The sequence below is a fragment of the Coenobita brevimanus genome, chromosome 106 (genome assembly GCF_032717465.1).
Source record: "Coenobita brevimanus isolate Jiangsu-jjx chromosome 106, ASM3271746v2, whole genome shotgun sequence".
NCBI lineage: Eukaryota > Metazoa > Arthropoda > Malacostraca > Decapoda > Coenobitidae > Coenobita > Coenobita brevimanus.
The window spans coordinates 11,635,224-11,647,155 of record NC_137059.1 but is presented as its reverse complement, the minus strand read 5'-3'; positions in this window follow the sequence as shown (position 1 = coordinate 11,647,155).

Here is an 11,932-nt window from a genome sequence, read left to right as displayed (position 1 = left end):
GTGATTCATACAACTATTAATGCAAGAAAAAATAAAAAAATAAAAACGCTCTTGTTTCTCACTGATTTCATGGTTTTAAAATTGAAAATAATAATATAAAGATATGCTCCAATTTTTGCATATAGAAGACTTTTTATAATCATCTTTAACATTTAATAATTCTAATAATCCTTTTCACACTGCTACCATATTATTTATTACCCCAACACAGTAATGATGGACTGAGAGAGAAAATTATAGAGGCTAGCACAGTAGGTCTATACTCTTTCCACTCTAACTTGGCCTAGATCTTCATTCTGTTGCAGCTTATATCACGTAGCTCAGCGGTACAAGACTATATGCTATGGCTCCACATCCATTCCACAGCACTTCTTCGTGACTAGCACCATATTCTAGAAGCTTACTAACACCTCTTCCTCACCGATTTATTTCAGATTATGCACCATTATTATAGCCATGTGTTATTCAGGAAGCTTACTAACACCTCCTCCTTACCGATTTATTTCTGACTCTGCTCCGTAACTAAATTCTTGTGTGTTATTCAGGAAGCTTACTAACACCTCTTCCTTACCGATTTATTTCAGATTTTGCTCTGTTATTTTTGTCATGTGTTATTCAGGAAGCTTACTAACACCTCTTCCTTACCGATTTATTTCTGGCTCTGCTCCGTAACTAAATTCTTGTCTGTTATTCATGCAATTTTTGCTGATACTGTAAAGACATAAGAGGCAAACCTGGGACTATTAATGAGTAGTTGGCAAAATAAATCGCTAAGGAAAAGCTGTTAGGGAGCTCTTTACCCGACGAGAATAAGGGCCTTGGGGCTAATAGGAAGGATGCTAGTAGTGGTTAGTAGTAGTTGAGAGAGAGAGAGAGAGAGAGACAGAGAGAGAGAGAGTTGGGGGGGGACATGTATTATAAGACAGCTAGTAACGATGTTGTAGTAGTAGTAGTAGTAGTAGTAGGAGAAGGAGTAGGAGTAGCAGTAGTAGTAGTAGTAGTAAAAAAAGAAAGTGTAAGGTGAAGGAAATGTAGGACGAAGGAAGTGTAAGTGTGGGAAGTGTAAGTGTGGGAAGTGTAAGATGTGGGAAGTGTAAGATGTGGGAAGTGTAAGATGTGGGAAGTGTAAGTGTGGGAAGTGTAAGTGTGGGAAGTGTAAGTGTGGGAAGTGTAAGTGTAGGAAGTATAAGTGTGGGAAGTGTAAGTGTACGAAGTGTAAGTGTGGGAAGTATAAGTGTAGGAAGTGTAAGATGTGGGAAGTATAAGTGTGGGAAGTGTAAGTGTGGGAAGCGTAAGTGTAGGAAGTGTAAGATGTGGGAAGTATAAGTGTGGGAAGTGTAAGTGTGGGAAGTGTCAGATGTGGGAAGTGTCAGATGTGGGAAGTGTCAGATGTGGGAAGTGTCAGATGTGGGAAGTGTAAGTGTGGGAATGTAGGAAGTGTAGGTAATGTGGTCATGTAATGTGTGGTTAGGGTGTGGTGGTGAAGGTTAGTGCTGGAGAAGGAAGGGGTGGAGAAAAATGGATGGAAAAAAGGGAGGGGATGGAGGGGAAAAGAGGAGCGATGGAGGTGGATGAGGTGGAGGAAAGTGGAGGGAAAAAGAGAGGGGATGGAGGGGAAAAAGGGAGCGATGGAGGAGGAAGGGGTGGAGGAAAGTGGAGAGAAATGGGGAGGAGATGGAGGAATGAAGAAAACAGAGAGGATGAAGGGAAAGAAAGGGAGGAAAATGAGCGAGAAAGGGGAAGACGGGGATATAGGAGGGGAAGAGGGAAGGGGGAGAGGGAGCAAGAGGGAAGGGGGAGAGGGAGCAAGAGGGAAATGGGGAGAGAAAAGAGGTGGAAAAGAGGGAGAAGAAAGATGTTGGGGAGAATGGGGTGGAAGGAGAGGAGAGGAGAGGAGGAGGACAGATGGTAGAGTCAGGGAGAACAGCAGGGAGTAAAGTGAAGTACGAGTAAGGGAGAGTAATGAGGAATGATGGGAGAAGGTAGGGGAGGGAAGGGAGAGGGAGGACAGGTAGGACAGGGGAGGGAAGGGTTGGGGAGGAAACTGGAAAGGAGGGGAATGGAGTGAAGAGGAGAGAGGAAGGTGAGGAGATAGGGAAGGGGAGGGGGAGGGGAGGGAAGGAAATAGGATAGGATGGGATGGTTTGGGATGGGATAGGAGGGGAAGGGAGGGGACGGGAGGGTTGGGAAGGGGAGGAGAGAATAGAGGGAATGGGAGGAGAGAATAGAGGGAAGGGGAGGGGAGGAGAAAGGGAAGGGAAGGGGATAGGAGGAGAAGAGGGAGGGAATGGGAGGAGAGAACAGAGGGAAGGGGAGGGGAGGAGGCAGGGAAGGGGAAGGGAGAATATAGGGGAGGAGAGAGGGAATGGGAGGAGAGGACAAAGGGAAGAGGAAGAGGAGAAAGGGAAGGGAAGTGGGTGGGAGGACAAGAGAGGAGATGAGAGGAATGAAGGAAGAGGGGATAGGAGGGATGGAGGAAGAGGGGAGGGGAGGGATGGAGGAAGAGGGGAAGGATGGAGGAAGAGGGGAAGGGAAGGATGAAGGGAAAGGAAAGGAGTTAAAACAAGGGGGGGGGTGAGGGCAAGGGGGGAAGTGGGGGAGGGGAGAGGAGGAGATACAGTGAAGGGAGAGGTATGAGGAGGGGATACTGGAAGGGAGGAAAGGAAATGGGAGGAGAAGGCGAGGATGGGATGAAGGGAGGAGGAAAGGAATGGGAAGGAATGGGGAAGGAGGAAAGTGAGGACTAGAGAAAACGGAAAAGGAGGACAGAAGGAAATGTGCTTGAAGATATGAAGGAAGGAAGGATTACAAAAAGGGAAGGTAAAAATGTTATGGAAAGACTGAAGGGCAGAAGGAAGGAAGGAAAGAAGGGAGGGAGGGAGGAAGGGAGGGAGGGAAGGGGAGGGAAAAGATGATGAAATTCTGAAGAGAGATGAAGTATAAGTAGAGGGATTGGACTGAGGGACGAGGGGCTATGATGAGGCTTAAGGAACGAGTGAAAATGAATGGAGGGGAGGGGAAGATGAGAGAGAGAGAGAGAGAGAGAGAGAGACAGACAGACAGACAGACAGACAGACAGATCTGCCATTGGAGATTGGAAGGGAGGAGAAGGTAAATGAGAGGAGAGGGAAAAAGTGATGACAGGTGAGGGGAAGTGATGACAGGTGAGGGGAAGTGATGACAGGTGAGGGGAACTGATGACAGGTGAGGGGTAAAGTGATGACAGGTGAGGGGTAAAGTGATGACAGGTGAGGGGAACTGATGACAGGTGAGGGGTAAAGTGATGACAGGTGAGGGGTAAAGTGATGACAGGTGAGGGGAAGTGATGACAGGTGAGGGGAACCGATGACAGGTGAGGGGTAAAGTGATGACAGGTGAGGGGAAGAGATGTCAATGGGAATGGGAGAGGGGAGGCGTGATGGGGAATGGGGAGCAAGAAGGGAGAGGATGGGAAGGGAAGCGAAATTATAAAAAGTGGGGAGAGAAGGAGCTTGGGGATGAGAGGGGAGGGGAAAGGGGAAAAGGAGGGGAGGGGAAAAGGAGGGGAGGGGAAAAGGAGGGGAGGGGAGGGGAGGGGAGGGGAGGGGAAAGGGGAAAAGGAGGGGAGGGGAGGGGAAAGGGGAAAAGGAGGGGAGGGGAGGGGAAAGGGGAAAAGGAGGGGAGGGGAGGGGAAAGGGGAAAAGGAGGGGAAGGGAAACAGAAGTGACGAGGGGTGAAAGTAGAGATGACTGAGAGGGGAAGAGATGAGCTGCCAAATGTCACAGCGAAGGGAAAGTGTGATGAATGGTAGGACGGGGATGAGGGGAAATGAGACGAGGGGAGGGGAAGCAACGGGAGGGGAGGAAAGGAAGGTGAGATGTAAGATAATGAGACAGAGAGAGGGAGACAGGAAAAGGAGGAGAGGGGAGGGGGAGAGAGAGAGACGAGGGGAGGGGAGGGAGAGAGACAAAGAGTGAAAGAGAGAGGGGGGAGGAGGAGAAAGAGATGGGGAGGGGGAGGGAGGGGGAAGAGGAGGAAGACGGAGAGTGGAAAGAAGAGGGAGAGGGGAAGAAGAGAAGAGGGAGAAGTGGGAGAGAGGGACGGGTAGAAGAGAAAGATAGGGAGAAGGGGAAGAGGACGAGAGGGGGAAGGGGAAGAGGACGAGAGGGGGAAGGGGAAGTGGGAGAGGAGGAAGGGGAAGTGGGAGAAGGGGAAGGGGAAGAGGGAGAGGGGGAAGTGGAAGAGCAAACTAAGGGAAGGGAAAATGGAAGAGACGGGGAAGGGGAAGAGAGAGGGGGGAAGGAAGGGGGAGGGGAAGAAAGAGGGGGGAAGGGGAATGAGATCCGTGAGTGAGTGGGGTAGTCACGCGTGCTGCTACGTCACACAATACCAAACATACCTCCCCATACCCTGCACATCCCCCTACCATAATGTCTCCCTCTCTCCCCTCCCCTCCCCTCCCCTTCCCCTTTTTCCATGCCCTCCCCTCCCTTCTGGCTGTGCTATCCCTATCTTGAGTTCATAGCATCAGATACCACAGTCATCACACTCGTTAACACCTGCCCTGCATCTGACCATTTATCTCATCCCTTCCCATCCTTTTCCCTCTGGCTCCCCTTCTCTTCCATTCCATTCTTCGTTTCCCTCCCCTCGCTCTCCCTCTAACCACCCCTTCCTTCCGTTCTACCCCTCCATTCTTTCCCTCCTATGCCTTCCCTCCACATCCTCTCTTCCGTCCTTCCCTTCCCTCCCCTCTCCCCCTTCCTTCTCTACTTGATGCATTCCTCCTCTCTCCTCTCCTTCCCCATCCCTTCCTCTTAATGCATTGTCCTTTCCCTTCCCTTCCCTCTCTTCCCCCTTTCCTACATCCCCCCACCCTCTTCCCTCCTTCCCCCCTCTTCCTGTTTCTCCCTACCCTTTCTCTCCTCCCCTTCCTCTACCTCCCCAATCATTTTCCTACTGTCCTCTTTAATTACCACCTTCCCTCTTCCTCCTCCACCTGTCCTCTTTACTCCCTTCCTCTTCTCACCTCACCCCTTAGGCCTACGTGTTCACCATCCCTCCCCTTCCTCCCTGTACACTGCCACCCCTTCTCTCCTCCCCCCTCTCTTTCCTGCTTCTCACTCTCCTCCCTTCACTCCTTTTCCTGTTTTCCTCTTTCCTCATTTCTTGTCTCTTCCCTTTCTACCATCAATCCAACCTTCCACCTAACCACCAAGCACAGCGCTACCCCTCTCTCTCCTCCTCCCCCCTCCCTTTCCTCCTTCTCTCTCTCTCTCCTCTCTTCACTCCTTTTCCTGTTTTCCTCTTTCCTTATTTCTCGTCTTTTCCCTTCCTACCATCAATCCAGCCATCCATCTAACCACCATGCAGCTGTCCTCTTCTCCACTACACGAGGCGGAACAACCCACCAAGCCATGCGATGAGGCTATTCAGGTAGCACACAACCCCACACGGAAGTAAGTGTCTGCAGAGGTACTTGTCAACACTTACACAAACACCAACACTTACACAAACACCCACACTTACACAAACACCCACACTTATACAAACACCCACACTTACACAAACACCTACACTTACACAAACACCCACACTTATACATATACCCACACTTACACAAACACCCACACTTACACATACCTACACTTACACAAACACCCACACTTACACAAACACCCACTTACACAAACACCCACACTTACACAAACACCTACACTTACACAAACACCCACACTTATACATATACCCACACTTACACAAACACCCACACTTACACATACCTACACTTACCCAAACTTACACAAACACCCACTTACACAAACACCCACACTTACACAAACACCCACTTACACAAACACCCACACTTACACAAACACCCACACTTACATCAACACCTTCACTACCCACACGTATTTTGGCATTTGTATTCAGTTCAACACGCGATTTTACTCAACTTAGGCATTACCGTGAAGGAGTTAATGAAGGCAATATCTATGCTTCCTGTAACTAGCTAGGAGAGTGTATGTGAGTGAGGTGGAGGGGGGAGAGGGAGAGGGAGACAGAAGATGAGATGGAGGGATGGAGTAAAGAGGTATATGAGAGAGGGGGGTGTAATGAAGGGGAGACCGAAGATGAGATGAAGGAAATGAGTACTGAGGTATATGAGAGAGGGGTGTAAGGTGGGAGGCAGGCAGCGAAATGGAAGGGGACAAGATGACATAAAGTCGACTTGTTTGTGGCCACCCATTACGGGAATAAGGCGTTTAGTTTTAGGGAGAGAGAAGAACAGATAGATAAACAGACAGACAGACGGACAGAATAAAATAGAGTACGTCATCGGATTGAAGGGGTTAATACCTTCACTACCAGCGCGGATTTTGCCCTTTTATTTTTGCTACCACCAAGCGTTGATGTCTCGGCTTTGGTGGGATTTGTGAAGCTGTAGGGATTAGGTACACAAACTGCATTAATTACAGGGGTTAGGTACGCATACTGTATTAACCGCAGGGCTAAGTACACATTCGCCACACTACAATAAGCCATCAATAAAACTTTTTTTTTTTTCACACAAAAGTCAAGACCTAAAAAGAACATGGCTATAAATAACATCGCGGCCAAACTATCACTCACTCTTCCCTCTCAACACCCACATGGACATGACGCGCGCGCACACACACCGGAACGCACACAGGAACACGAACACACACACACACACACACACACACACACACACACACACAAACCTCACTATCGCACATGTAAAAGAAAAGGAAATGTCATGGTAAAGATTTAAGAAGAAAATAAGTCCACAAATCCCTGAGTTATATTTACCCATCATTCTGTCGCAGGAGCAAGAGATGAGACGTGGAGAGGACGACCGAGGATGATGGGGCTACGGTGGAGAAAAATCGCGAGTGTGAGGTGGACGAGGTGGAGGAACATCGCGGGTATGAGGTGGAGGAGATGGATGTGGATAACGTGGAAAAAATCGCGAGTAAGGTACAGGAAGTGGGTGATAGGTGGAGGTGGAGTGTGTCAAATGGACGATGTGGATGTGGCTAAGGTGGAGAAAAACTGCGAGTGTGAGGTGGATGAGGTGGATGTGACTAAGGTGCTGTGTTGTGTGAGCTGTAATACGCGTACAGTTGTGCTGTGCTGTGCTATGATGTGCTATGCTATGTTGTGCAATGATATGCTGTGATGTGTTATGCTGTGCTATGCTGGACTGTGCTATGATGTGCTCTGTTGTACTATGATGTGCTGTGCTGTGCTATGATGTGCTGTGCTGTGCTGTGCTATGATGTGCTGTGCTGTGCTATGATATGCTATGTTGTGTGATGTGCTGTGCTGTGCTGTGCTATGCTGTGGTGTGCTGCGCTATGCTGTGGTGTGCTGTACTGTGCTGTGAATCATTAAAATTAACCCTTTCCCTATGAGGACGTTTTCCAGTGTGATTCGTACTATCTCTAAACGATTTTATTAAGTCAGGAAACAGCTTAGTCACCTGTGGGGGTTACAGAAAGCCTTCATTAATCCTTTCACTACCTGGGGATGTCAAGATGAAGAAAGTCGCCTGAGAGAGAGAGAGAGAGAGAGAGAGAGAGAGAGAGAGAGAGAGAGAGAGAGAGAGAGAGAGAATACCAACGTCTGACTGAAGGTGACAAGGCAGTATTAGGTGAAATAACAGTTATATGTGACGGAGGTAAAATTATGGTGTGGAGGAGGAGGAGGAGGAGGAGGAATGGAAATATATAAATGTGTAAAGGATAAGGAGATGGAGGAGAAAGTTAGCTTTGAAGAAAAAAGCCAGGATTAGAAGACAAATGCTTCGTAACGAGGAAAGAGTCAGGTGTGAAGGGAAAGGAAAAATTCAGACAAAAATGAGGAAGGAAAAGGCATAGAAGGGAAAGTTAAGTGTGGGGTAAAGTCAGGTATAGCAGAAAATGCTTGGTGTGGAGGAGTCAGGTGTGCTAGAAGGAATAAGTCAGTGTGAAGGACGAGGAAGAGGTATGGAAGAGAAAGTCAGGTGTGTATGATGAAAACGTTAAGTGTGATACAGGTGTATATATCTATCTATCTATCTATATCTATATATATATGGCTAGAGGTGTGAGGTGGAGCCAGGTTTTTGGAGGTTTGAAATGAATGACAAGTGAATTACTGTGAAAATCATGTCAGTAAACAAGCTGGTGATTGTGTTGCCACTTTCGTACTTCCCTCTTTCCTTAGTTCTGCACCCTATTTCATACCAGCATAATGTGGGGGGAAAGTGGGGTCAGGACGACGTGATAATAACGATTAAAAGAATATAGGAATGCACAGAACAAAAATACTTCAAAATTGGAAATATGTGGCAGTTGTGTGTTAATATTGGTAAGTATGAGAAATGAGTGTGTGACTGAGGATGGCATGGATGGTGAGAATACTTGAAGGACAATAAATTTACAAGGACATGAAGCAGAGAATGTGTCTGGCGTACAGCAAGCCCTCCTTATATGACATCTGTTCCTGACATTTATTTTTTACTGCCAGGCCCACACTTAATAACAGAAACCTTACCTACTGAAGATCCATTAATATGAATAAAGGTGAACTGCCTGTATTATGGAACAGTTATAAGAATAGTCAACATAAAACATATCCCTGACTTATATGAACCGTCTAATATATAACGCATATATGGGTAACACGTGTCTGTCTAGTAAGCAAAGGGTAGGTGGGGACAGATGAACAAAAGCTTGCCAATTACTCTCACTGACGCAACGTATCACTGAGAATTATCAATGCCCACAAAAACATACCAAGCCTCTCTCAGCTTGGGAGTCAGAGGAAGATGAGAAGTAGAAACGGTGAATTGTCTGACCAACTTTTATCCCTGACTGTACTTAGTTTTTTCTTTTAATGCAAGGAAGAAGGAACCAAAGGCCAGAAGCCCGCAACACTGTCCTCTCCATAAAAAAAAAAAAAAATAAATAAGATAACAAAAAGCCAAATTCAAGGTAAGTTCATTTCGAGATGCCTGGACACACTGCGTTTGGAAGACTGGAGGTAATTATTTTGATAAACGTAGGCTGGATTTAGAGTGATTTGAAGGGAATGCTTTCATTTTTAGTGCTGCTGGAGGAAAGGTGGATATAAGGGAAATGTGAATGTGAAGTAAGGAGGCAGGTAGATGAGTAGATAGATAGGTTTTAGGCAGATTTGTATTAAGTGTCAAATTGCGGACTTCAGTAATAAAAAGGAGAAAACGCAGAACATGGCGGGCGGTTAATATATGATTGAAAAGTACACGAGAGGTAGGTGGGTAGGTAGGTAGGCAGGCAGATAGGAAAGCAGGGTGGTAAGTGGTCATGTAGGAAGGTAGGGTGATTGGTAGATAGGTAGGCAGGTGGGCATGTAAGATGGATGGTCGGTTGGTAGGCAGGTAGACAGGTGGGTAGGTAGGTAAGGCAGCAGGTGGGTAGGTAGGTAACTGACTGTCACAGTAAAGTCACTCCCTCACTCGTGGCACTCCCTATAGGCACTACTTTGGCTGCACTCACACTTCCCTCCTTTCCTCCCCCCCCCTTACCTCTCTCTCTCTCTCTCTCTCTCTCTCTCTCTCTCTCTCTCTCTCTCTCTCTCTCTCTCTCTCTCAACTTCGCTTCTCCCTTCCTCCTTCCCATTACTTCTATCTCCTCCCTCACCTTTCTTCCCCCTCCTTCCCTCCCAGCTTTACCCCCTCCATTCGTACTGTGAGCAAATCTTTCACGTTCACACCCCCAACTCGTTCCCAACTAATCTCTCGTTCAAGTCTACACCTCACGTTCATACCTACGCCTAATACACTTATCTATAACACATACTCCTGCCTACACCACACATTCCTACCTACACAGAAACATTACTGATCGACATACAAGTAGACATCATGGAAAACACACACACACACACACACACACACACACACACACACACACACACACACACACACACACACACTTAACATGTCATTCACTTAACTAATAATAAACATTCTCCCGTAACAAGAAAAATCACAATAAGTCCTAAATCAACACGACGTCAAACTGCAAAACCAAAATTTACACTGCAACACACTACACGGAAGCATATTCAATCATGCAACACACTGAGCAACGAAACATGGAGAGAGACACAAAAATGTAAGAAAAAGATAAGGAAAAAACTGTGTGTGTGTGTGTGTGTGTGTGTGTGTGTGTGTGTGTGTGTGTGTCGCGGTAAAGTCATGTGAAAAAAAAATCCAGTCACCTAAAATTTCAATGACTAAAGCATCCAAAATACATTAATCTATTCATCTGTTTGTCTATCTATCCATCTATAACATTTCCCACTCCCTTCCATCTCCTTCCCTCCTCCCTCATTATCTCCCTCTTCATTCACTTTTCTTTCCCTCCCATACACTATTTCTCTCTTCATTCACTTTTCTATCCCTCCCCCCTCCCTCTCATTCGCATTCTCTCTCTCTCTCTCTCTCTCTCTCTCTCTCCCCAAGGTACTTTCTGCATGTTACCCCCATATCCTTAACCATTTCAGCACAAGTACATAGTTTTTACATATCATTCTTCCTACCTCGAGAGACTTTTTGAACTGCGAGGGGTTGAGTATGGCCAACATGAACCCCTTCGCTAATAAAAGGACCTTCGAAAACTCAATAAAATCGTCTGGAAAGAGAGAAAGAGAGAGAGAGAGAGAGAGAGAGAGACTGAACACATTAATCCAATCCTTTCCCTCATACAATCTTATGCTTTCTCCTCCCACTTCATTTAAAACATTTACAGTATATACTCACCTAACATGCACACCAACGAATAACACAAACACAAATGTATATATAACTAAGTGAAAGTCATACTATACAAGTAAGCCTAGAGAAGGATGACATTTCTCCCCCCCCCCTCAAAAAAAAAAAAAAAAGCAGACATCAATACAGCGTGACTAAAGTAAATAAATAAATATATAAATAAATCCATCATTATACTTACCCACAACGTCATTACATACATAAAAATCACAGTAAAATCAATGTGAAAATTTTTGCCACTATAATTTCCACTTACCAAGACAATTCAGAATGTTTAAACAGGTGCAAATTCTAATGTAGGACACACACACACACACACACACACACACACACACACACACACACAATCACTAAATACACGAGAAATTGGTAACATAAATAACATGCCGGTAACTTTATATAATCACACGAAGGCGTTTTAAAAATATACTGTACATAACTTTTTTTATATATATTCAACTATAAAAGGTGACATTGTACAGTGGATGCAACTGCTAATGTAAACTTATTTCCTCAACATAAATTCCGAAATAAAACCTGGCATTCCAAACGATAAACAATAACAAAGAGTTTAAAGATCATATCACACTTTGGTATCAGTGGGTCTCGTTAGGTTAGGATATTTCGTTGCATCTCCTCGGCGATTTATGCTGCCTGTCACACCTTATGGACTTGTACTTTATTTATGCACCTGTACTTTATTTTACATCTTTTCACTAACATTCAAGAGGGTATTAAGGAGCCTGGACAAAATAAATCGCCGAGGAGGAAGATGAACGAAGTCTCCCCGCCAGCGAGATCACCTGCCAATGAGTCACGACAGAAAATCCATACACGAAATTAACAGATAACGAAAAACCAGCAACAACGCGAACCAAGCGGAACTAAACGAAACACCAACCTATTTCTAAACCATTCACTAACATCAAGGTCAAGGAAAAAAGGAAAAACAGCGAAAAACAAGAACTAAAACATCTACGGTACGACATGCTGGGTCGGAGGTGGAGCGGTCCGCATGTCAACAAAGTGTGCGTGGTGCCAGACGTACGATATCACATGCCACGTCGACCAGGCTGTCACAACACCAGGGCCGTTCGGATGGTACAGGTGAATTCTATGCTCACTTCA